Source organism: Leiobunum rupestre, chromosome 1 (assembly GCF_980474605.1).
Source record: "Leiobunum rupestre chromosome 1, qqLeiRupe1.1.hap1, whole genome shotgun sequence".
NCBI lineage: Eukaryota > Metazoa > Arthropoda > Arachnida > Opiliones > Sclerosomatidae > Leiobunum > Leiobunum rupestre.
In genome coordinates, this window is record NC_143384.1 from 65,123,582 (window position 1) to 65,146,628 (window position 23,047).

Sequence of the window (23,047 nt, forward strand, 5' to 3'; positions counted from 1 at the left end):
AAAAAACGTTTATTTTTCAAATTATAAGCAGACGCCAACATCGATAGACTCCAAGACTTGCAGATAGAGGGCAGCATCGTTTTCCGTTTGATGACGTTTTGACTCGGCTAACTTTGCTTAAGGGGGGAGGAAAAGAGGGAACAGCATTAACAAGACTTAGTCGCCGATTTTATGAGAGAGTGGCGTTGTGCGGACCGTCCCTGTGTATACATTAATTAGTCCATGCCGCTACGTACCTCGTTAAGAAACCTGGTTCACTTCGAGCTCCCCCGAGCGCACCATATTGACGGTAAACTTCGTGCGGACGTTAAATCTCCACAGCGTGATGATCATCAGAGTCTCCACCCTCACACCATCCTCGAATTCCGACTTCCAAGACGCTGGATTACAAGAGGACGCCACTCCTCCCAGTCAACGACGCTTCTCGAGTTGCGACCTTTCAATCGTTAGAACGTCCCTAACGAAATATGGTTAAAAGGTTATATTAACTGGAGAGAATAAATGTCCCGTCCATTACCACATTTTTCATGAAGATAGAATACGGCAGAGCCGGGATAGCTCAGTCGGTAGAGCTTTAGGCTTTTAACCTAACGGTCCTGGGTTCGAGCCCCAGTTCGGGCGGGTAAATGTAGCGATTTTTTATTCGTTGTCAGTTTTATAACTAACGGCAATGTAACGTCTTTTCCGCTTTGAGAAACGCTCAATTTGCTTAGTCTGGAGAACCTTAAACAAATCATTTAACGGTCCGGGGTAGAGCCGCAGCTTGAAAGTCGACCCTTTAATTTGATCTTAAGAAACGTTCGGCCGATCTGATTAAGGATTTATTCGTGACCTTGAAAAAAAACGGAAGTTATGTAATTCGAAATCCAAAAATTAAACTATTTACCGACGTTCGTCTGGCATTGATAGAGATGACAATTGGTCACTGTCACCAACATTATTTATCGTCGGCGATAAGGGAATTTTTAAAAAAAGTTTTGTTTTCCAAAAATATTCCCGTTTTTTTTCTTTTTCATAGCAACTCTTTTTCATGTTAGTTTAAAGAAAAGCCAAAAGAATCGAGTTTGACTTTCTTGGGTGGTCTGATAATCAGACCCTGCTCTTAAACGCAACCCTACGACGGTTTTCCGCGGGTACTTTTGCTTGCTGCATTTCTGCCCTAAGCCGCTACGTACCTCGTTAAGAAACCTGGTTCACTTCGAGCTCCCCCGAGCGCACCATATTGACGGTAAACTTCGTGCGGACGTTAAATCTCCACAGCGTGATGATCATCAGAGTCTCCACCCTCACACCATCCTCGAATTCCGACTTCCAAGACGCTGGATTACAAGAGGACGCCACTCCTCCCAGTCAACGACGCTTCTCGAGTTGCGACCTTTCAATCGTTAGAACGTCCCTAACGAAATATGGTTAAAAGGTTATATTAACTGGAGAGAATAAATGTCCCGTCCATTACCACATTTTTCATGAAGATAGCATACGGCAGAGCCCGGGTAGCTCAGTCGGTAGAGCGTTAGGCTTTTAACCTAACGGTCCTGGGTTCGAGCCCCAGTTCGGGCGGGTAAATGTAGCGATATTTTATTCGTTGTCAGTTTTATAACTAACGGCAATGTAACGTCTTTTCCGCTTTGAGAAACGCTCAATTTGCTTAGTCTGGAGAACCTTAAACAAATCATTTAACGGTCCGGGGTAGAGCCGCAGCTTGAAAGTCGACCCTTTAATTTGATCTTAAGAAACGTTCGGCCGATCTGATTAAGGATTTATTCGTGACCTTGAAAAAAAACGGAAGTTATGTCATTCGAAATCCAAAAATTAAACTATTTACCGACGTTCGTCTGGCATTGATAGAGATGACAATTGGTCACTGTCACCAACATTATTTATCGTCGGCGATAATGGAATTTTTAAAAAAAAGTTTTGTTTTCCAAAAATATTCCCGTTTTTTTTCTTTTTCATAGCAACTCTTTTTCATGTTAGTTTAAACAAAAGCCAAAAGAATCGAGTTTGACTTTCTTGGGTGGTCTGATAATCAGACCCTGCTCTTAAACGCAACCCTACGACGGTTTTCCGCGGGTACTTTTGCTTGCTGCATTTCTGCCCTAAGCCGCTACGTACCTCGTTAAGAAACCTGGTTCACTTCGAGCTCCCCCGAGCGCACCATATTGACGGTAAACTTCGTGCGGACGTTAAATCTCCACAGCGTGATGATCATCAGAGTCTCAACCCTCACACCATCCTCGAATTCCGACTTCCAAGACGCTGGATTACAAGAGGACGCCACTCCTCCCAGTCAACGACGCTTCTCGAGTTGCGACCTTTCGATCGTTAGAACGTCCCTAACGAAATATGGTTAAAATGTTATATTAACTGGAGAGAATAAATGTCCCGTCCATTACCACATTTTTCATGAAGATAGACTACGGCAGAGCCCGGATAGCTCAGTCGGTAGAGCGTTAGGCTTTTAACCTAACGGTCCTGGGTTCGAGCCCCAGTTCGGGCGGGTAAATGTAGCGATTTTTTATTCGTTGTCAGTTTTATAACTAACGGCAATGTAACGGCTTTTCCGCTTTGAGAAACGCTCAATTTGCTTAGTCTGGAGAACCTTAAACAAATCATTTAACGGTCCGGGGTAGAGCCGCAGCTTGAAAGTCGACCCTTTAATTTGATCTTAAGAAACGTTCGGCCGATCTGATTAAGGATTTATTCGTGACCTTGAAAAAAAACGGATGTTATGTCATTCGAAATCCAAAAATTAAACTATTTACCGACGTTCGTCTGGCATTGATAGAGATGACAATTGGTCACTGTCACCAACATTATTTATCGTCGGCGATAATGGAATTTTTAAAAAAAAGTTTTGTTTTCCAAAAATATTCCCGTTTTTTTCTTTTTCATAGCAACTCTTTTTCATGTTAGTTTAAAGAAAAGCCAAAAGAATCGAGTTTGACTTTCTTGGGTGGTCTGATAATCAGACCCTGCTCTTAAACGCAACCCTACGACGGTTTTCCGCGGGTACTTTTGCTTGCTGCATTTCTGCCCTAAGCCGCTACGTACCTCGTTAAGAAACCTGGTTCACTTCGAGCTCCCCCGAGCGCACCATATTGACGGTAAACTTCGTGCGGACGTTAAATCTCCACAGCGTGATGATCATCAGAGTCTCCACCCTCACACCATCCTCGAATTCCGACTTCCAAGACGCTGGATTACAAGAGGACGCCACTCCTCCCAGTCAACGACGCTTCTCGAGTTGCGACCTTTCAATCGTTAGAACGTCCCTAACGAAATATGGTTAAAAGGTTATATTAACTGGAGAGAATAAATGTCCCGTCCATTACCACATTTTTCATGAAGATAGAATACGGCAGAGCCGGGATAGCTCAGTCGGTAGAGCTTTAGGCTTTTAACCTAACGGTCCTGGGTTCGAGCCCCAGTTCGGGCGGGTAAATGTAGCGATTTTTTATTCGTTGTCAGTTTTATAACTAACGGCAATGTAACGTCTTTTCCGCTTTGAGAAACGCTCAATTTGCTTAGTCTGGAGAACCTTAAACAAATCATTTAACGGTCCGGGGTAGAGCCGCAGCTTGAAAGTCGACCCTTTAATTTGATCTTAAGAAACGTTCGGCCGATCTGATTAAGGATTTATTCGTGACCTTGAAAAAAAACGGAAGTTATGTAATTCGAAATCCAAAAATTAAACTATTTACCGACGTTCGTCTGGCATTGATAGAGATGACAATTGGTCACTGTCACCAACATTATTTATCGTCGGCGATAATGGAATTTTTAAAAAAAAGTTTTGTTTTCCAAAAATATTCCCGTTTTTTTCTTTTTCATAGCAACTCTTTTTCATGTTAGTTTAAAGAAAAGCCAAAAGAATCGAGTTTGACTTTCTTGGGTGGTCTGATAATCAGACCCTGCTCTTAAACGCAACCCTACGACGGTTTTCCGCGGGTACTTTTGCTTGCTGCATTTCTGCCCTAAGCCGCTACGTACCTCGTTAAGAAACCTGGTTCACTTCGAGCTCCCCCGAGCGCACCATATTGACGGTAAACTTCGTGCGGACGTTAAATCTCCACAGCGTGATGATCATCAGAGTCTCCACCCTCACACCATCCTCGAATTCCGACTTCCAAGACGCTGGATTACAAGAGGACGCCACTCCTCCCAGTCAACGACGCTTCTCGAGTTGCGACCTTTCAATCGTTAGAACGTCCCTAACGAAATATGGTTAAAAGGTTATATTAACTGGAGAGAATAAATGTCCCGTCCATTACCACATTTTTCATGAAGATAGAATACGGCAGAGCCGGGATAGCTCAGTCGGTAGAGCTTTAGGCTTTTAACCTAACGGTCCTGGGTTCGAGCCCCAGTTCGGGCGGGTAAATGTAGCGATTTTTTATTCGTTGTCAGTTTTATAACTAACGGCAATGTAACGTCTTTTCCGCTTTGAGAAACGCTCAATTTGCTTAGTCTGGAGAACCTTAAACAAATCATTTAACGGTCCGGGGTAGAGCCGCAGCTTGAAAGTCGACCCTTTAATTTGATCTTAAGAAACGTTCGGCCGATCTGATTAAGGATTTATTCGTGACCTTGAAAAAAAACGGAAGTTATGTAATTCGAAATCCAAAAATTAAACTATTTACCGACGTTCGTCTGGCATTGATAGAGATGACAATTGGTCACTGTCACCAACATTATTTATCGTCGGCGATAAGGGAATTTTTAAAAAAAGTTTTGTTTTCCAAAAATATTCCCGTTTTTTTTCTATTTCATAGCAACTCTTTTTCATGTTAGTTTAAACAAAAGCCAAAAGAATCGAGTTTGACTTTCTTGGGTGGTCTGATAATCAGACCCTGCTCTTAAACGCAACCCTACGACGGTTTTCCGCGGGTACTTTTGCTTGCTGCATTTCTGCCCTAAGCCGCTACGTACCTCGTTAAGAAACCTGGTTCACTTCGAGCTCCCCCGAGCGCACCATATTGACGGTAAACTTCGTGCGGACGTTAAATCTCCACAGCGTGATGATCATCAGAGTCTCCACCCTCACACCATCCTCGAATTCCGACTTCCAAGACGCTGGATTACAAGAGGACGCCACTCCTCCCAGTCAACGACGCTTCTCGAGTTGCGACCTTTCAATCGTTAGAACGTCCCTAACGAAATATGGTTAAAAGGTTATATTAACTGGAGAGAATAAATGTCCCGTCCATTACCACATTTTTCATGAAGATAGCATACGGCAGAGCCCGGGTAGCTCAGTCGGTAGAGCGTTAGGCTTTTAACCTAACGGTCCTGGGTTCGAGCCCCAGTTCGGGCGGGTAAATGTAGCGATATTTTATTCGTTGTCAGTTTTATAACTAACGGCAATGTAACGTCTTTTCCGCTTTGAGAAACGCTCAATTTGCTTAGTCTGGAGAACCTTAAACAAATCATTTAACGGTCCGGGGTAGAGCCGCAGCTTGAAAGTCGACCCTTTAATTTGATCTTAAGAAACGTTCGGCCGATCTGATTAAGGATTTATTCGTGACCTTGAAAAAAAACGGAAGTTATGTCATTCGAAATCCAAAAATTAAACTATTTACCGACGTTCGTCTGGCATTGATAGAGATGACAATTGGTCACTGTCACCAACATTATTTATCGTCGGCGATAATGGAATTTTTAAAAAAAAGTTTTGTTTTCCAAAAATATTCCCGTTTTTTTTCTTTTTCATAGCAACTCTTTTTCATGTTAGTTTAAACAAAAGCCAAAAGAATCGAGTTTGACTTTCTTGGGTGGTCTGATAATCAGACCCTGCTCTTAAACGCAACCCTACGACGGTTTTCCGCGGGTACTTTTGCTTGCTGCATTTCTGCCCTAAGCCGCTACGTACCTCGTTAAGAAACCTGGTTCACTTCGAGCTCCCCCGAGCGCACCATATTGACGGTAAACTTCGTGCGGACGTTAAATCTCCACAGCGTGATGATCATCAGAGTCTCAACCCTCACACCATCCTCGAATTCCGACTTCCAAGACGCTGGATTACAAGAGGACGCCACTCCTCCCAGTCAACGACGCTTCTCGAGTTGCGACCTTTCGATCGTTAGAACGTCCCTAACGAAATATGGTTAAAATGTTATATTAACTGGAGAGAATAAATGTCCCGTCCATTACCACATTTTTCATGAAGATAGACTACGGCAGAGCCCGGATAGCTCAGTCGGTAGAGCGTTAGGCTTTTAACCTAACGGTCCTGGGTTCGAGCCCCAGTTCGGGCGGGTAAATGTAGCGATTTTTTATTCGTTGTCAGTTTTATAACTAACGGCAATGTAACGGCTTTTCCGCTTTGAGAAACGCTCAATTTGCTTAGTCTGGAGAACCTTAAACAAATCATTTAACGGTCCGGGGTAGAGCCGCAGCTTGAAAGTCGTTCCTTTAATTTGATCTTAAGAAACGTTCGGCCGATCTGATTAAGGATTTATTCGTGACCTTGAAAAAAAACGGAAGTTATGTAATTCGAAATCCAAAAATTAAACTATTTTCCGACGTTTGTCTGGCATTGATAGAGATGACAATTGGTCACTGTCACCAACATTATTTATCGTCGGCGATAATGGAATTTTTAAAAAAAAGTTTTGTTTTCCAAAAATATTCCCGTTTTTTTCTTTTTCATAGCAACTCTTTTTCATGTTAGTTTAAACAAAAGCCAAAAGAATCGAGTTTTGACTTTCTTGGGTGGTCTGATAATCAGACCCTGTTCGTAAACGCAACCCTACGACGGTTTTCCGCAAGTACTTTTGCTTGCTGCATTTCTGCCCTAAGCCGCTACGTACCTCGTTAAGAAACCAGGTTCACTTCGAGCTCCCCCGAGCGCACCATATTGACGGTAAACTTCGTGCGGACGTTAAATCTCCACAGCGTGATGATCATCAGAGTCTCAACCCTCACACCATCCTCGAATTCCGACTTCCAAGACGCTGGATTACAAGAGGACGCCACTCCTCCCAGTCAACGACGCTTCTCGAGTTGCGACCTTTCGATCGTTAGAACGTCCCTAACGAAATATGGTTAAAATGTTATATTAACTGGAGAGAATAAATGTCCCGTCCATTACCACATTTTTCATGAAGATAGACTACGGCAGAGCCCGGATAGCTCAGTCGGTAGAGCGTTAGGCTTTTAACCTAACGGTCCTGGGTTCGAGCCCCAGTTCGGGCGGGTAAATGTAGCGATTTTTTATTCGTTGTCAGTTTTATAACTAACGGCAATGTAACGGCTTTTCCGCTTTGAGAAACGCTCAATTTGCTTAGTCTGGAGAACCTTAAACAAATCATTTAACGGTCCGGGGTAGAGCCGCAGCTTGAAAGTCGTTCCTTTAATTTGATCTTAAGAAACGTTCGGCCGATCTGATTAAGGATTTATTCGTGACCTTGAAAAAAAACGGAAGTTATGTAATTCGAAATCCAAAAATTAAACTATTTACCGACGTTCGTCTGGCATTGATAGAGATGACAATTGGTCACTGTCACCAACATTATTTATCGTCGGCGATAATGGAATTTTTAAAAAAAAGTTTTGTTTTCCAAAAATATTCCCGTTTTTTTCTTTTTCATAGCAACTCTTTTTCATGTTAGTTTAAACAAAAGCCAAAAGAATCGAGTTTGACTTTCTTGGGTGGTCTGATAATCAGACCCTGCTCTTAAACGCAACCCTACGACGGTTTTCCGCGGGTACTTTTGCTTGCTGCATTTCTGCCCTAAGCCGCTACGTACCTCGTTAAGAAACCTGGTTCACTTCGAGCTCCCCCGAGCGCACCATATTGACGGTAAACTTCGTGCGGACGTTAAATCTCCACAGCGTGATGATCATCAGAGTCTCCACCCTCACACCATCCTCGAATTCCGACTTCCAAGACGCTGGATTACAAGAGGACGCCACTCCTCCCAGTCAACGACGCTTCTCGAGTTGCGACCTTTCAATCGTTAGAACGTCCCTAACGAAATATGGTTAAAAGGTTATATTAACTGGAGAGAATAAATGTCCCGTCCATTACCACATTTTTCATGAAGATAGCATACGGCAGAGCCCGGATAGCTCAGTCGGTAGAGCGTTAGGCTTTTAACCTAACGGTCCTGGGTTCGAGCCCCAGTTCGGGCGGGTAAATGTAGCGATATTTTATTCGTTGTCAGTTTTATAACTAACGGCAATGTAACGTCTTTTCCGCTTTGAGAAACGCTCAATTTGCTTAGTCTGGAGAACCTTAAACAAATCATTTAACGGTCCGGGGTAGAGCCGCAGCTTGAAAGTCGACCCTTTAATTTGATCTTAAGAAACGTTCGGCCGATCTGATTAAGGATTTATTCGTGACCTTGAAAGAAAACGGAAGTTATGTAATTCGAAATCCAAAAATTAAACTATTTACCGACGTTCGTCTGGCATTGATAGAGATGACAATTGGTCACTGTCACCAACATTATTTATCGTCGGCGATAATGGAATTTTTAAAAAAAAGTTTTGTTTTCCAAAAATATTCCCGTTTTTTTCTTTTTCATAGCAACTCTTTTTCATGTTAGTTTAAACAAAAGCCAAAAGAATCGAGTTTGACTTTCTTGGGTGGTCTGATAATCAGACCCTGCTCTTAAACGCAACCCTACGACGGTTTTCCGCGGGTACTTTTGCTTGCTGCATTTCTGCCCTAAGCCGCTACGTACCTCGTTAAGAAACCTGGTTCACTTCGAGCTCCCCCGAGCGCACCATATTAACGGTAAACTTCGTGCGGACGTTAAATCTCCACAGCGTGATGATCATCAGAGTCTCCACCCTCACACCATCCTCGAATTCCGACTTCCAAGACGCTGGATTACAAGAGGACGCCACTCCTCCCAGTCAACGACGCTTCTCGAGTTGCGACCTTTCAATCGTTAGAACGTCCCTAACGAAATATGGTTAAAAGGTTATATTAACTGGAGAGAATAAATGTCCCGTCCATTACCACATTTTTCATGAAGATAGCATACGGCAGAGCCCGGATAGCTCAGTCGGTAGAGCGTTAGGCTTTTAACCTAACGGTCCTGGGTTCGAGCCCCAGTTCGGGCGGGTAAATGTAGCGATATTTTATTCGTTGTCAGTTTTATAACTAACGGCAATGTAACGTCTTTTCCGCTTTGAGAAACGCTCAATTTGCTTAGTCTGGAGAACCTTAAACAAATCATTTAACGGTCCGGGGTAGAGCCGCAGCTTGAAAGTCGACCCTTTAATTTGATCTTAAGAAACGTTCGGCCGATCTGATTAAGGATTTATTCGTGACCTTGAAAGAAAACGGAAGTTATGTAATTCGAAATCCAAAAATTAAACTATTTACCGACGTTCGTCTGGCATTGATAGAGATGACAATTGGTCACTGTCACCAACATTATTTATCGTCGGCGATAATGGAATTTTTAAAAAAAAGTTTTGTTTTCCAAAAATATTCCCGTTTTTTTCTTTTTCATAGCAACTCTTTTTCATGTTAGTTTAAACAAAAGCCAAAAGAATCGAGTTTGACTTTCTTGGGTGGTCTGATAATCAGACCCTGCTCTTAAACGCAACCCTACGACGGTTTTCCGCGGGTACTTTTGCTTGCTGCATTTCTGCCCTAAGCCGCTACGTACCTCGTTAAGAAACCTGGTTCACTTCGAGCTCCCCCGAGCGCACCATATTAACGGTAAACTTCGTGCGGACGTTAAATCTCCACAGCGTGATGATCATCAGAGTCTCCACCCTCACACCATCCTCGAATTCCGACTTCCAAGACGCTGGATTACAAGAGGACGCCACTCCTCCCAGTCAACGACGCTTCTCGAGTTGCGACCTTTCAATCGTTAGAACGTCCCTAACGAAATATGGTTAAAAGGTTATATTAACTGGAGAGAATAAATGTCCCGTCCATTACCACATTTTTCATGAAGATAGCATACGGCAGAGCCCGGATAGCTCAGTCGGTAGAGCGTTAGGCTTTTAACCTAACGGTCCTGGGTTCGAGCCCCAGTTCGGGCGGGTAAATGTAGCGATATTTTATTCGTTGTCAGTTTTATAACTAACGGCAATGTAACGTCTTTTCCGCTTTGAGAAACGCTCAATTTGCTTAGTCTGGAGAACCTTAAACAAATCATTTAACGGTCCGGGGTAGAGCCGCAGCTTGAAAGTCGACCCTTTAATTTGATCTTAAGAAACGTTCGGCCGATCTGATTAAGGATTTATTCGTGACCTTGAAAGAAAACGGAAGTTATGTAATTCGAAATCCAAAAATTAAACTATTTACCGACGTTCGTCTGGCATTGATAGAGATGACAATTGGTCACTGTCACCAACATTATTTATCGTCGGCGATAATGGAATTTTTAAAAAAAAGTTTTGTTTTCCAAAAATATTCCCGTTTTTTTCTTTTTCATAGCAACTCTTTTTCATGTTAGTTTAAACAAAAGCCAAAAGAATCGAGTTTGACTTTCTTGGGTGGTCTGATAATCAGACCCTGCTCTTAAACGCAACCCTACGACGGTTTTCCGCGGGTACTTTTGCTTGCTGCATTTCTGCCCTAAGCCGCTACGTACCTCGTTAAGAAACCTGGTTCACTTCGAGCTCCCCCGAGCGCACCATATTGACGGTAAACTTCGTGCGGACGTTAAATCTCCACAGCGTGATGATCATCAGAGTCTCCACCTTCACACCATCCTCGAATTCCGACTTCCAAGACGCTGGATTACAAGAGGACGCCACTCCTCCCAGTCAACGACGCTTCTCGAGTTGCGACCTTTCAATCGTTAGAACGTCCCTAACGAAATATGGTTAAAAGGTTATATTAACTGGAGAGAATAAATGTCCCGTCCATTACCACATTTTTCATGAAGATAGCATACGGCAGAGCCCGGATAGCTCAGTCGGTAGAGCGTTAGGCTTTTAACCTAACGGTCCTGGGTTCGAGCCCCAGTTCGGGCGGGTAAATGTAGCGATATTTTATTCGTTGTCAGTTTTATAACTAACGGCAATGTAACGTCTTTTCCGCTTTGAGAAACGCTCAATTTGCTTAGTCTGGAGAACCTTAAACAAATCATTTAACGGTCCGGGGTAGAGCCGCAGCTTGAAAGTCGACCCTTTAATTTGATCTTAAGAAACGTTCGGCCGATCTGATTAAGGATTTATTCGTGACCTTGAAATAAAACGGAAGTTATGTAATTCGAAATCCAAAAATTAAACTATTTACCGACGTTCGTCTGGCATTGATAGAGATGACAATTGGTCACTGTCACCAACATTATTTATCGTCGGCGATAATGGAATTTTTAAAAAAAAGTTTTGTTTTCCAAAAATGTTCCCGTTTTTTTCTTTTTCATAGCAACTCTTTTTCATGTTAGTTTAAACAAAAGCCAAAAGAATCGAGTTTGACTTTCTTGGGTGGTCTGATAATCAGACCCTGCTCTTAAACGCTACCCTACGACGGTTTTCCGCGGGTACTTTTGCTTGCTGCATTTCTGCCCTAAGCCGCTACGTACCTCGTTAAGAAACCTGGTTCACTTCGAGCTCCCCCGAGCGCACCATATTGACGGTAAACTTCGTGCGGTTGTTAAATCTCCACAGTGTGATGATCATCAGAGTCTCCACCCTCACACCATCCTCGAATTCCAACTTCCAAGACGCTGGATTACAAGAGGACGCCACTCCTCCCAGTCAACGACGCTTCTCGAGTTGCGACCTTTCAATCGTTAGAACGTCCCTAACGAAATATGGTTAAAAGGTTATATTAACTGGAGAGAATAAATGTCCCGTCCATTACCACATTTTTCATGAAGATAGCATACGGCAGAGCCCGGATAGCTCAGTCGGTAGAGCGTTAGGCTTTTAACCTAACGGTCCTGGGTTCGAGCCCCAGTTCGGGCGGGTAAATGTAGCGATATTTTATTCGTTGTCAGTTTTATAACTAACGGCAATGTAACGTCTTTTCCGCTTTGAGAAACGCTCAATTTGCTTAGTCTGGAGAACCTTAAACAAATCATTTAACGGTCCGGGGTAGAGCCGCAGCTTGAAAGTCGACCCTTTAATTTGATCTTAAGAAACGTTCGGCCGATCTGATTAAGGATTTATTCGTGACCTTGAAAAAAAACGGATGTTATGTCATTCGAAATCCAAAAATTAAACTATTTACCGACGTTCGTCTGGCATTGATAGAGATGACAATTGGTCACTGTCACCAACATTATTTATCGTCGGCGATAATGGAATTTTTAAAAAAAAGTTTTGTTTTCCAAAAATATTCCCGTTTTTTTCTTTTTCATAGCAACTCTTTTTCATGTTAGTTTAAAGAAAAGCCAAAAGAATCGAGTTTGACTTTCTTGGGTGGTCTGATAATCAGACCCTGCTCTTAAACGCAACCCTACGACGGTTTTCCGCGGGTACTTTTGCTTGCTGCATTTCTGCCCTAAGCCGCTACCATGGACTAATTAATGTATACACAGGGACGATCCGCATAGGAAATTTAGCGGCTAGTGATTGCTAAATGTGCCCTCGAGCGGCGATTGTGCGAACTAACGACAAACTGAGTCAAGGGGGATGAAAACGGGAGGAAAGGTTTAAGGGTACAAAAAAAAAGCAGTCGCCTTGCCGGCGATGTTGTAAGCTCCACGTGCGTTTGGTAAATGAATTCATTTATATTAACAATTAAATTGATTGATATTAATTTTTCGGCCCATACATTCGAGACGTTATTCTCAATTTCTCCAGACAAAAATAAAATTAAAAAAGTGGATTTAAGTGATTCCGATAATGGTAAATCAAAGTTCAAAGATTTTTTTGGACAAGGCTTAGAAAAAGATGAACAGGAAAGGTATAAAGAAATCTTTCGTGTGTTCTTTATGACAATACTTCGAATCACTTTTACACGAAGGGTAAACACACAGCTTTTTACTCATAATTAATTTGTAAAACTACTTAAATAAATTAAAGCTCTTAAATCATACACCTTATTCAAATGAACCAAAAAAAACGTTTATTTTTCAAATTATAAGCAGACGCCAACATCGATAGACTCCAAGACTTGCAGATAGAGGGCAGCATCGTTTTCCGTTTGATGACGTTTTGACTCGGCTAACTTTGCTTAAGGGGGGAGGAAAAGAGGGAACAGCATTAACAAGACTTAGTCGCCGATTTTATGAGAGAGTGGCGTTGTGCGGACCGTCCCTGTGTATACATTAATTAGTCCATGCCGCTACGTACCTCGTTAAGAAACCTGGTTCACTTCGAGCTCCCCCGAGCGCACCATATTGACGGTAAACTTCGTGCGGACGTTAAATCTCCACAGCGTGATGATCATCAGAGTCTCCACCCTCACACCATCCTCGAATTCCGACTTCCAAGACGCTGGATTACAAGAGGACGCCACTCCTCCCAGTCAACGACGCTTCTCGAGTTGCGACCTTTCAATCGTTAGAACGTCCCTAACGAAATATGGTTAAAAGGTTATATTAACTGGAGAGAATAAATGTCCCGTCCATTACCACATTTTTCATGAAGATAGAATACGGCAGAGCCGGGATAGCTCAGTCGGTAGAGCTTTAGGCTTTTAACCTAACGGTCCTGGGTTCGAGCCCCAGTTCGGGCGGGTAAATGTAGCGATTTTTTATTCGTTGTCAGTTTTATAACTAACGGCAATGTAACGTCTTTTCCGCTTTGAGAAACGCTCAATTTGCTTAGTCTGGAGAACCTTAAACAAATCATTTAACGGTCCGGGGTAGAGCCGCAGCTTGAAAGTCGACCCTTTAATTTGATCTTAAGAAACGTTCGGCCGATCTGATTAAGGATTTATTCGTGACCTTGAAAAAAAACGGAAGTTATGTAATTCGAAATCCAAAAATTAAACTATTTACCGACGTTCGTCTGGCATTGATAGAGATGACAATTGGTCACTGTCACCAACATTATTTATCGTCGGCGATAAGGGAATTTTTAAAAAAAGTTTTGTTTTCCAAAAATATTCCCGTTTTTTTTCTTTTTCATAGCAACTCTTTTTCATGTTAGTTTAAAGAAAAGCCAAAAGAATCGAGTTTGACTTTCTTGGGTGGTCTGATAATCAGACCCTGCTCTTAAACGCAACCCTACGACGGTTTTCCGCGGGTACTTTTGCTTGCTGCATTTCTGCCCTAAGCCGCTACGTACCTCGTTAAGAAACCTGGTTCACTTCGAGCTCCCCCGAGCGCACCATATTGACGGTAAACTTCGTGCGGACGTTAAATCTCCACAGCGTGATGATCATCAGAGTCTCCACCCTCACACCATCCTCGAATTCCGACTTCCAAGACGCTGGATTACAAGAGGACGCCACTCCTCCCAGTCAACGACGCTTCTCGAGTTGCGACCTTTCAATCGTTAGAACGTCCCTAACGAAATATGGTTAAAAGGTTATATTAACTGGAGAGAATAAATGTCCCGTCCATTACCACATTTTTCATGAAGATAGCATACGGCAGAGCCCGGGTAGCTCAGTCGGTAGAGCGTTAGGCTTTTAACCTAACGGTCCTGGGTTCGAGCCCCAGTTCGGGCGGGTAAATGTAGCGATATTTTATTCGTTGTCAGTTTTATAACTAACGGCAATGTAACGTCTTTTCCGCTTTGAGAAACGCTCAATTTGCTTAGTCTGGAGAACCTTAAACAAATCATTTAACGGTCCGGGGTAGAGCCGCAGCTTGAAAGTCGACCCTTTAATTTGATCTTAAGAAACGTTCGGCCGATCTGATTAAGGATTTATTCGTGACCTTGAAAAAAAACGGAAGTTATGTAATTCGAAATCCAAAAATTAAACTATTTACCGACGTTCGTCTGGCATTGATAGAGATGACAATTGGTCACTGTCACCAACATTATTTATCGTCGGCGATAATGGAATTTTTAAAAAAAAGTTTTGTTTTCCAAAAATATTCCCGTTTTTTTTCTTTTTCATAGCAACTCTTTTTCATGTTAGTTTAAACAAAAGCCAAAAGAATCGAGTTTGACTTTCTTGGGTGGTCTGATAATCAGACCCTGCTCTTAAACGCAACCCTACGACGGTTTTCCGCGGGTACTTTTGCTTGCTGCATTTCTGCCCTAAGCCGCTACGTACCTCGTTAAGAAACCTGGTTCACTTCGAGCTCCCCCGAGCGCACCATATTGACGGTAAACTTCGTGCGGACGTTAAATCTCCACAGCGTGATGATCATCAGAGTCTCAACCCTCACACCATCCTCGAATTCCGACTTCCAAGACGCTGGATTACAAGAGGACGCCACTCCTCCCAGTCAACGACGCTTCTCGAGTTGCGACCTTTCGATCGTTAGAACGTCCCTAACGAAATATGGTTAAAATGTTATATTAACTGGAGAGAATAAATGTCCCGTCCATTACCACATTTTTCATGAAGATAGACTACGGCAGAGCCCGGATAGCTCAGTCGGTAGAGCGTTAGGCTTTTAACCTAACGGTCCTGGGTTCGAGCCCCAGTTCGGGCGGGTAAATGTAGCGATTTTTTATTCGTTGTCAGTTTTATAACTAACGGCAATGTAACGGCTTTTCCGCTTTGAGAAACGCTCAATTTGCTTAGTCTGGAGAACCTTAAACAAATCATTTAACGGTCCGGGGTAGAGCCGCAGCTTGAAAGTCGACCCTTTAATTTGATCTTAAGAAACGTTCGGCCGATCTGATTAAGGATTTATTCGTGACCTTGAAAAAAAACGGATGTTATGTCATTCGAAATCCAAAAATTAAACTATTTACCGACGTTCGTCTGGCATTGATAGAGATGACAATTGGTCACTGTCACCAACATTATTTATCGTCGGCGATAATGGAATTTTTAAAAAAAAGTTTTGTTTTCCAAAAATATTCCCGTTTTTTTCTTTTTCATAGCAACTCTTTTTCATGTTAGTTTAAAGAAAAGCCAAAAGAATCGAGTTTGACTTTCTTGGGTGGTCTGATAATCAGACCCTGCTCTTAAACGCAACCCTACGACGGTTTTCCGCGGGTACTTTTGCTTGCTGCATTTCTGCCCTAAGCCGCTACGTACCTCGTTAAGAAACCTGGTTCACTTCGAGCTCCCCCGAGCGCACCATATTGACGGTAAACTTCGTGCGGACGTTAAATCTCCACAGCGTGATGATCATCAGAGTCTCCACCCTCACACCATCCTCGAATTCCGACTTCCAAGACGCTGGATTACAAGAGGACGCCACTCCTCCCAGTCAACGACGCTTCTCGAGTTGCGACCTTTCAATCGTTAGAACGTCCCTAACGAAATATGGTTAAAAGGTTATATTAACTGGAGAGAATAAATGTCCCGTCCATTACCACATTTTTCATGAAGATAGAATACGGCAGAGCCGGGATAGCTCAGTCGGTAGAGCTTTAGGCTTTTAACCTAACGGTCCTGGGTTCGAGCCCCAGTTCGGGCGGGTAAATGTAGCGATTTTTTATTCGTTGTCAGTTTTATAACTAACGGCAATGTAACGTCTTTTCCGCTTTGAGAAACGCTCAATTTGCTTAGTCTGGAGAACCTTAAACAAATCATTTAACGGTCCGGGGTAGAGCCGCAGCTTGAAAGTCGACCCTTTAATTTGATCTTAAGAAACGTTCGGCCGATCTGATTAAGGATTTATTCGTGACCTTGAAAAAAAACGGAAGTTATGTAATTCGAAATCCAAAAATTAAACTATTTACCGACGTTCGTCTGGCATTGATAGAGATGACAATTGGTCACTGTCACCAACATTATTTATCGTCGGCGATAATGGAATTTTTAAAAAAAAGTTTTGTTTTCCAAAAATATTCCCGTTTTTTTCTTTTTCATAGCAACTCTTTTTCATGTTAGTTTAAAGAAAAGCCAAAAGAATCGAGTTTGACTTTCTTGGGTGGTCTGATAATCAGACCCTGCTCTTAAACGCAACCCTACGACGGTTTTCCGCGGGTACTTTTGCTTGCTGCATTTCTGCCCTAAGCCGCTACGTACCTCGTTAAGAAACCTGGTTCACTTCGAGCTCCCCCGAGCGCACCATATTGACGGTAAACTTCGTGCGGACGTTAAATCTCCACAGCGTGATGATCATCAGAGTCTCCACCCTCACACCATCCTCGAATTCCGACTTCCAAGACGCTGGATTACAAGAGGACGCCACTCCTCCCAGTCAACGACGCTTCTCGAGTTGCGACCTTTCAATCGTTAGAACGTCCCTAACGAAATATGGTTAAAAGGTTATATTAACTGGAGAGAATAAATGTCCTGTCCATTACCACATTTTTCATGAAGATAGAATACGGCAGAGCCGGGATAGCTCAGTCGGTAGAGCTTTAGGCTTTTAACCTAACGGTCCTGGGTTCGAGCCCCAGTTCGGGCGGGTAAATGTAGCGATTTTTTATTCGTTGTCAGTTTTATAACTAACGGCAATGTAACGTCTTTTCCGCTTTGAGAAACGCTCAATTTGCTTAGTCTGGAGAACCTTAAACAAATCATTTAACGGTCCGGGGTAGAGCCGCAGCTTGAAAGTCGACCCTTTAATTTGATCTTAAGAAACGTTCGGCCGATCTGATTAAGGATTTATTCGTGACCTTGAAAAAAAACGGAAGTTATGTAATTCGAAATCCAAAAATTAAACTATTTACCGACGTTCGTCTGGCATTGATAGAGATGACAATTGGTCACTGTCACCAACATTATTTATCGTCGGCGATAAGGGAATTTTTAAAAAAAGTTTTGTTTTCCAAAAATATTCCCGTTTTTTTTCTATTTCATAGCAACTCTTTTTCATGTTAGTTTAAACAAAAGCCAAAAGAATCGAGTTTGACTTTCTTGGGTGGTCTGATAATCAGACCCTGCTCTTAAACGCAACCCTACGACGGTTTTCCGCGGGTACTTTTGCTTGCTGCATTTCTGCCCTAAGCCGCTACGTACCTCGTTAAGAAACCTGGTTCACTTCGAGCTCCCCCGAGCGCACCATATTGACGGTAAACTTCGTGCGGACGTTAAATCTCCACAGCGTGATGATCATCAGAGTCTCCACCCTCACACCATCCTCGAATTCCGACTTCCAAGACGCTGGATTACAAGAGGACGCCACTCCTCCCAGTCAACGACGCTTCTCGAGTTGCGACCTTTCAATCGTTAGAACGTCCCTAACGAAATATGGTTAAAAGGTTATATTAACTGGAGAGAATAAATGTCCCGTCCATTACCACATTTTTCATGAAGATAGCATACGGCAGAGCCCGGGTAGCTCAGTCGGTAGAGCGTTAGGCTTTTAACCTAACGGTCCTGGGTTCGAGCCCCAGTTCGGGCGGGTAAATGTAGCGATATTTTATTCGTTGTCAGTTTTATAACTAACGGCAATGTAACGTCTTTTCCGCTTTGAGAAACGCTCAATTTGCTTAGTCTGGAGAACCTTAAACAAATCATTTAACGGTCCGGGGTAGAGCCGCAGCTTGAAAGTCGACCCTTTAATTTGATCTTAAGAAACGTTCGGCCGATCTGATTAAGGATTTATTCGTGACCTTGAAAAAAAACGGAAGTTATGTCATTCGAAATCCAAAAATTAAACTATTTACCGACGTTCGTCTGGCATTGATAGAGATGACAATTGGTCACTGTCACCAACATTATTTATCGTCGGCGATAATGGAATTTTTAAAAAAAAGTTTTGTTTTCCAAAAATATTCCCGTTTTTTTTCTTTTTCATAGCAACTCTTTTTCATGTTAGTTTAAACAAAAGCCAAAAGAATCGAGTTTGACTTTCTTGGGTGGTCTGATAATCAGACCCTGCTCTTAAACGCAACCCTACGACGGTTTTCCGCGGGTACTTTTGCTTGCTGCATTTCTGCCCTAAGCCGCTACGTACCTCGTTAAGAAACCTGGTTCACTTCGAGCTCCCCCGAGCGCACCATATTGACGGTAAACTTCGTGCGGACGTTAAATCTCCACAGCGTGATGATCATCAGAGTCTCAACCCTCACACCATCCTCGAATTCCGACTTCCAAGACGCTGGATTACAAGAGGACGCCACTCCTCCCAGTCAACGACGCTTCTCGAGTTGCGACCTTTCGATCGTTAGAACGTCCCTAACGAAATATGGTTAAAATGTTATATTAACTGGAGAGAATAAATGTCCCGTCCATTACCACATTTTTCATGAAGATAGACTACGGCAGAGCCCGGATAGCTCAGTCGGTAGAGCGTTAGGCTTTTAACCTAACGGTCCTGGGTTCGAGCCCCAGTTCGGGCGGGTAAATGTAGCGATTTTTTATTCGTTGTCAGTTTTATAACTAACGGCAATGTAACGGCTTTTCCGCTTTGAGAAACGCTCAATTTGCTTAGTCTGGAGAACCTTAAACAAATCATTTAACGGTCCGGGGTAGAGCCGCAGCTTGAAAGTCGTTCCTTTAATTTGATCTTAAGAAACGTTCGGCCGATCTGATTAAGGATTTATTCGTGACCTTGAAAAAAAACGGAAGTTATGTAATTCGAAATCCAAAAATTAAACTATTTACCGACGTTTGTCTGGCATTGATAGAGATGACAATTGGTCACTGTCACCAACATTATTTATCGTCGGCGATAATGGAATTTTTAAAAAAAAGTTTTGTTTTCCAAAAATATTCCCGTTTTTTTCTTTTTCATAGCAACTCTTTTTCATGTTAGTTTAAACAAAAGCCAAAAGAATCGAGTTTTGACTTTCTTGGGTGGTCTGATAATCAGACCCTGTTCGTAAACGCAACCCTACGACGGTTTTCCGCAAGTACTTTTGCTTGCTGCATTTCTGCCCTAAGCCGCTACGTACCTCGTTAAGAAACCAGGTTCACTTCGAGCTCCCCCGAGCGCACCATATTGACGGTAAACTTCGTGCGGACGTTAAATCTCCACAGCGTGATGATCATCAGAGTCTCAACCCTCACACCATCCTCGAATTCCGACTTCCAAGACGCTGGATTACAAGAGGACGCCACTCCTCCCAGTCAACGACGCTTCTCGAGTTGCGACCTTTCAATCGTTAGAACGTCCCTAACGAAATATGGTTAAAATGTTATATTAACTGGAGAGAATAAATGTCCCGTCCATTACCACATTTTTCATGAAGATAGAATACGGCAGAGCCCGGATAGCTCAGCCGGTAGAGCGTTAGGCTTTTAACCTAACGGTCCTGGGTTCGAGCCCCAGTTCGGGCGGGTAAATGTAGCGATTTTTTATTCGTTGTCAGTTTTATAACTAACGGCAATGTAACGGCTTTTCCGCTTTGAGAAACGCTCAATTTGCTTAGTCTGGAGAACCTTAAACAAATCATTTAACGGTCCGGGGTAGAGCCGCAGCTTGAAAGTCGTTCCTTTAATTTGATCTTAAGAAACGTTCGGCCGATCTGATTAAGGATTTATTCGTGACCTTGAAAAAAAACGGAAGTTATGTAATTCGAAATCCAAAAATTAAACTATTTACCGACGTTTGTCTGGCATTGATAGAGATGACAATTGGTCACTGTCACCAACATTATTTATCGTCGGCGATAATGGAATTTTTAAAAAAAAGTTTTGTTTTCCAAAAATATTCCCGTTTTTTTCTTTTTCATAGCAACTCTTTTTCATGTTAGTTTAAACAAAAGCCAAAAGAATCGAGTTTTGACTTTCTTGGGTGGTCTGATAATCAGACCCTGTTCGTAAACGCAACCCTACGACGGTTTTCCGCGGGTACTTTTGCTTGCTGCATTTCTGCCCTAAGCCGCTACGTACCTCGTTAAGAAACCTGGTTCACTTCGAGCTTCCCCGAGCGCACCATATTGACGGTAAACTTCGTGCGGACGTTAAATCTCCACAGCGTGATGATCATCAGAGTCTCCACCCTCACACCATCCTCGAATTCCGACTTCCAAGACGCTGGATTACAAGAGGACGCCACTCCTCCCAGTCAACGACGCTTCTCGAGTTGCGACCTTTCAATCGTTAGAACGTCCCTAACGAAATATGGTTAAAATGTTATATTAACTGGAGAGAATAAATGTCCCGTCCATTACCACATTTTTCATGAAGATAGAATACGGCAGAGCCCGGATAGCTCAGTCGGTAGAGCGTTAGGCTTTTAACCTAACGGTCCTGGGTTCGAGCCCCAGTTCGGGCGGGTAAATGTAGCGATTTTTTATTCGTTGTCAGTTTTATAACTAACGGCAATGTAACGGCTTTTCCGCTTTGAGAAAGGCTCAATTTGCTTAGTCTGGAGAACCTTAAACAAATCATTTAACGGTCCGGGGTAGAGCCGCAGCTTGAAAGTCGACCCTTTAATTTGATCTTAAGAAACGTTCGGCCGATCTGATTAAGGATTTATTCGTGACCTTGAAATAAAACGGAAGTTATGTAATTCGAAATCCAAAAATTAAACTATTTACCGACGTTCGTCTGGCAGTGATAGAGATGACAATTGGTCACTGTCACCAACATTATTTATCGTCGGCGATAATGGAATTTTTAAAAAAAAGTTTTGTTTTCCAAAAATATTCCCGTTTTTTTCTTTTTCATAGCAACTCTTTTTCATGTTAGTTTAAACAAAAGCCAAAAGAATCGAGTTTTGACTTTCTTGGGTGGTCTGATAATCAGACCCTGTTCGTAAACGCAACCCTACGACGGTTTTCCGCAAGTACTTTTGCTTGCTGCATTTCTGCCCTAAGCCGCTACGTACCTCGTTAAGAAACCAGGTTCACTTCGAGCTCCCCCGAGCGCACCATATTGACGGTAAACTTCGTGCGGACGTTAAATCTCCACAGCGTGATGATCATCAGAGTCTCAACCCTCACACCATCCTCGAATTCCGACTTCCAAGACGCTGGATTACAAGAGGACGCCACTCCTCCCAGTCAACGACGCTTCTCGAGTTGCGACCTTTCAATCGTTAGAACGTCCCTAACGAAATATGGTTAAAATGTTATATTAACTGGAGAGAATAAATGTCCCGTCCATTACCACATTTTTCATGAAGATAGAATACGGCAGAGCCCGGATAGCTCAGTCGGTAGAGCGTTAGGCTTTTAACCTAACGGTCCTGGGTTCGAGCCCCAGTTCGGGCGGGTAAATGTAGCGATTTTTTATTCGTTGTCAGTTTTATAACTAACGGCAATGTAACGGCTTTTCCGCTTTGAGAAACGCTCAATTTGCTTAGTCTGGAGAACCTTAAACAAATCATTTAACGGTCCGGGGTAGAGCCGCAGCTTGAAAGTCGTTCCTTTAATTTGATCTTAAGAAACGTTCGGCCGATCTGATTAAGGATTTATTCGTGACCTTGAAAAAAAACGGAAGTTATGTAATTCGAAATCCAAAAATTAAACTATTTACCGACGTTCGTCTGGCATTGATAGAGATGACAATTGGTCACTGTCACCAACATTATTTATCGTCGGCGATAATGGAATTTTTAAAAAAAAGTTTTGTTTTCCAAAAATATTCCCGTTTTTTTCTTTTTCATAGCAACTCTTTTTCATGTTAGTTTAAACAAAAGCCAAAAGAATCGAGTTTTGACTTTCTTGGGTGGTCTGATAATCAGACCCTGTTCGTAAACGCAACCCTACGACGGTTTTCCGCAAGTACTTTTGCTTGCTGCATTTCTGCCCTAAGCCGCTACGTACCTCGTTAAGAAACCAGGTTCACTTCGAGCTCCCCCGAGCGCACCATATTGACGGTAAACTTCGTGCGGACGTTAAATCTCCACAGCGTGATGATCATCAGAGTCTCAACCCTCACACCATCCTCGAATTCCGACTTCCAAGACGCTGGATTACAAGAGGACGCCACTCCTCCCAGTCAACGACGCTTCTCGAGTTGCGACCTTTCAATCGTTAGAACGTCCCTAACGAAATATGGTTAAAATGTTATATTAACTGGAGAGAATAAATGTCCCGTCCATTACCACATTTTTCATGAAGATAGAATACGGCAGAGCCCGGATAGCTCAGTCGGTAGAGCGTTAGGCTTTTAACCTAACGGTCCTGGGTTCGAGCCCCAGTTCGGGCGGGTAAATGTAGCGATTTTTTATTCGTTGTCAGTTTTATAACT

General features: G+C 42.7%; 40 non-coding genes across 40 annotated transcripts; 18 read left to right on the top strand and 22 right to left on the bottom strand.

Moving 5' to 3' along the window:
* Nucleotides 1–1,052: 1,052 nt before the first annotated feature.
* LOC149965097 (signal recognition particle RNA) lies at nt 1,053–1,351 on the bottom strand. Its single transcript, XR_016473535.1, has one exon.
* A 136-nt stretch (nt 1,352–1,487) lies between these two features.
* TRNAK-UUU (transfer RNA lysine (anticodon UUU)) lies at nt 1,488–1,560 on the top strand. Its single transcript has one exon. It is a non-coding gene; the product is annotated as a tRNA-Lys (tRNA).
* A 432-nt stretch (nt 1,561–1,992) lies between these two features.
* LOC149965099 (signal recognition particle RNA) lies at nt 1,993–2,291 on the bottom strand. The gene has a single exon (XR_016473943.1).
* A 136-nt stretch (nt 2,292–2,427) lies between these two features.
* TRNAK-UUU (transfer RNA lysine (anticodon UUU)) lies at nt 2,428–2,500 on the top strand. The gene has a single exon. It is a non-coding gene; the product is annotated as a tRNA-Lys (tRNA).
* Nucleotides 2,501–2,931: 431 nt separating this feature from the next.
* Nucleotides 2,932–3,230, bottom strand: LOC149965101 (signal recognition particle RNA). Its single transcript, XR_016473546.1, has one exon.
* Nucleotides 3,231–3,870: 640 nt separating this feature from the next.
* LOC149965102 (signal recognition particle RNA) lies at nt 3,871–4,169 on the bottom strand. Its single transcript, XR_016473548.1, has one exon.
* A 640-nt stretch (nt 4,170–4,809) lies between these two features.
* On the bottom strand, nt 4,810–5,108 carry LOC149965103 (signal recognition particle RNA). The gene has a single exon (XR_016473549.1).
* A 136-nt stretch (nt 5,109–5,244) lies between these two features.
* TRNAK-UUU (transfer RNA lysine (anticodon UUU)) lies at nt 5,245–5,317 on the top strand. The gene has a single exon. It is a non-coding gene; the product is annotated as a tRNA-Lys (tRNA).
* Nucleotides 5,318–5,749: 432 nt separating this feature from the next.
* Nucleotides 5,750–6,048, bottom strand: LOC149965105 (signal recognition particle RNA). The gene has a single exon (XR_016473945.1).
* A 136-nt stretch (nt 6,049–6,184) lies between these two features.
* TRNAK-UUU (transfer RNA lysine (anticodon UUU)) lies at nt 6,185–6,257 on the top strand. Its single transcript has one exon. It is a non-coding gene; the product is annotated as a tRNA-Lys (tRNA).
* Nucleotides 6,258–6,688: 431 nt separating this feature from the next.
* Nucleotides 6,689–6,988, bottom strand: LOC149965107 (signal recognition particle RNA). The gene has a single exon (XR_016473201.1).
* Nucleotides 6,989–7,124: 136 nt separating this feature from the next.
* Nucleotides 7,125–7,197, top strand: TRNAK-UUU (transfer RNA lysine (anticodon UUU)). The gene has a single exon. It is a non-coding gene; the product is annotated as a tRNA-Lys (tRNA).
* Nucleotides 7,198–7,628: 431 nt separating this feature from the next.
* On the bottom strand, nt 7,629–7,927 carry LOC149965109 (signal recognition particle RNA). The gene has a single exon (XR_016473550.1).
* Nucleotides 7,928–8,063: 136 nt separating this feature from the next.
* TRNAK-UUU (transfer RNA lysine (anticodon UUU)) lies at nt 8,064–8,136 on the top strand. Its single transcript has one exon. It is a non-coding gene; the product is annotated as a tRNA-Lys (tRNA).
* A 431-nt stretch (nt 8,137–8,567) lies between these two features.
* On the bottom strand, nt 8,568–8,866 carry LOC149965111 (signal recognition particle RNA). Its single transcript, XR_016473433.1, has one exon.
* Nucleotides 8,867–9,002: 136 nt separating this feature from the next.
* TRNAK-UUU (transfer RNA lysine (anticodon UUU)) lies at nt 9,003–9,075 on the top strand. Its single transcript has one exon. It is a non-coding gene; the product is annotated as a tRNA-Lys (tRNA).
* Nucleotides 9,076–9,506: 431 nt separating this feature from the next.
* LOC149965113 (signal recognition particle RNA) lies at nt 9,507–9,805 on the bottom strand. The gene has a single exon (XR_016473444.1).
* A 136-nt stretch (nt 9,806–9,941) lies between these two features.
* On the top strand, nt 9,942–10,014 carry TRNAK-UUU (transfer RNA lysine (anticodon UUU)). The gene has a single exon. It is a non-coding gene; the product is annotated as a tRNA-Lys (tRNA).
* Nucleotides 10,015–10,445: 431 nt separating this feature from the next.
* Nucleotides 10,446–10,744, bottom strand: LOC149965115 (signal recognition particle RNA). Its single transcript, XR_016473897.1, has one exon.
* A 136-nt stretch (nt 10,745–10,880) lies between these two features.
* Nucleotides 10,881–10,953, top strand: TRNAK-UUU (transfer RNA lysine (anticodon UUU)). The gene has a single exon. It is a non-coding gene; the product is annotated as a tRNA-Lys (tRNA).
* Nucleotides 10,954–11,384: 431 nt separating this feature from the next.
* LOC149965117 (signal recognition particle RNA) lies at nt 11,385–11,683 on the bottom strand. Its single transcript, XR_016474125.1, has one exon.
* Nucleotides 11,684–11,819: 136 nt separating this feature from the next.
* On the top strand, nt 11,820–11,892 carry TRNAK-UUU (transfer RNA lysine (anticodon UUU)). The gene has a single exon. It is a non-coding gene; the product is annotated as a tRNA-Lys (tRNA).
* Nucleotides 11,893–14,040: 2,148 nt separating this feature from the next.
* LOC149965119 (signal recognition particle RNA) lies at nt 14,041–14,339 on the bottom strand. Its single transcript, XR_016473551.1, has one exon.
* A 136-nt stretch (nt 14,340–14,475) lies between these two features.
* Nucleotides 14,476–14,548, top strand: TRNAK-UUU (transfer RNA lysine (anticodon UUU)). Its single transcript has one exon. It is a non-coding gene; the product is annotated as a tRNA-Lys (tRNA).
* Nucleotides 14,549–14,980: 432 nt separating this feature from the next.
* On the bottom strand, nt 14,981–15,279 carry LOC149965121 (signal recognition particle RNA). Its single transcript, XR_016473947.1, has one exon.
* A 136-nt stretch (nt 15,280–15,415) lies between these two features.
* On the top strand, nt 15,416–15,488 carry TRNAK-UUU (transfer RNA lysine (anticodon UUU)). The gene has a single exon. It is a non-coding gene; the product is annotated as a tRNA-Lys (tRNA).
* Nucleotides 15,489–15,919: 431 nt separating this feature from the next.
* Nucleotides 15,920–16,218, bottom strand: LOC149965123 (signal recognition particle RNA). The gene has a single exon (XR_016473552.1).
* Nucleotides 16,219–16,858: 640 nt separating this feature from the next.
* Nucleotides 16,859–17,157, bottom strand: LOC149965124 (signal recognition particle RNA). The gene has a single exon (XR_016473554.1).
* A 640-nt stretch (nt 17,158–17,797) lies between these two features.
* LOC149965125 (signal recognition particle RNA) lies at nt 17,798–18,096 on the bottom strand. The gene has a single exon (XR_016473555.1).
* Nucleotides 18,097–18,232: 136 nt separating this feature from the next.
* On the top strand, nt 18,233–18,305 carry TRNAK-UUU (transfer RNA lysine (anticodon UUU)). The gene has a single exon. It is a non-coding gene; the product is annotated as a tRNA-Lys (tRNA).
* A 432-nt stretch (nt 18,306–18,737) lies between these two features.
* Nucleotides 18,738–19,036, bottom strand: LOC149965127 (signal recognition particle RNA). The gene has a single exon (XR_016473948.1).
* Nucleotides 19,037–19,172: 136 nt separating this feature from the next.
* TRNAK-UUU (transfer RNA lysine (anticodon UUU)) lies at nt 19,173–19,245 on the top strand. Its single transcript has one exon. It is a non-coding gene; the product is annotated as a tRNA-Lys (tRNA).
* A 431-nt stretch (nt 19,246–19,676) lies between these two features.
* Nucleotides 19,677–19,976, bottom strand: LOC149965129 (signal recognition particle RNA). The gene has a single exon (XR_016473202.1).
* Nucleotides 19,977–20,112: 136 nt separating this feature from the next.
* On the top strand, nt 20,113–20,185 carry TRNAK-UUU (transfer RNA lysine (anticodon UUU)). Its single transcript has one exon. It is a non-coding gene; the product is annotated as a tRNA-Lys (tRNA).
* Nucleotides 20,186–20,616: 431 nt separating this feature from the next.
* On the bottom strand, nt 20,617–20,916 carry LOC149965131 (signal recognition particle RNA). Its single transcript, XR_016474153.1, has one exon.
* Nucleotides 20,917–21,052: 136 nt separating this feature from the next.
* TRNAK-UUU (transfer RNA lysine (anticodon UUU)) lies at nt 21,053–21,125 on the top strand. Its single transcript has one exon. It is a non-coding gene; the product is annotated as a tRNA-Lys (tRNA).
* Nucleotides 21,126–21,556: 431 nt separating this feature from the next.
* Nucleotides 21,557–21,856, bottom strand: LOC149965133 (signal recognition particle RNA). Its single transcript, XR_016473203.1, has one exon.
* A 136-nt stretch (nt 21,857–21,992) lies between these two features.
* TRNAK-UUU (transfer RNA lysine (anticodon UUU)) lies at nt 21,993–22,065 on the top strand. The gene has a single exon. It is a non-coding gene; the product is annotated as a tRNA-Lys (tRNA).
* Nucleotides 22,066–22,496: 431 nt separating this feature from the next.
* LOC149965135 (signal recognition particle RNA) lies at nt 22,497–22,796 on the bottom strand. Its single transcript, XR_016473204.1, has one exon.
* A 136-nt stretch (nt 22,797–22,932) lies between these two features.
* On the top strand, nt 22,933–23,005 carry TRNAK-UUU (transfer RNA lysine (anticodon UUU)). The gene has a single exon. It is a non-coding gene; the product is annotated as a tRNA-Lys (tRNA).
* The last annotated feature ends 42 nt before the right edge of the window (nt 23,006–23,047 follow it).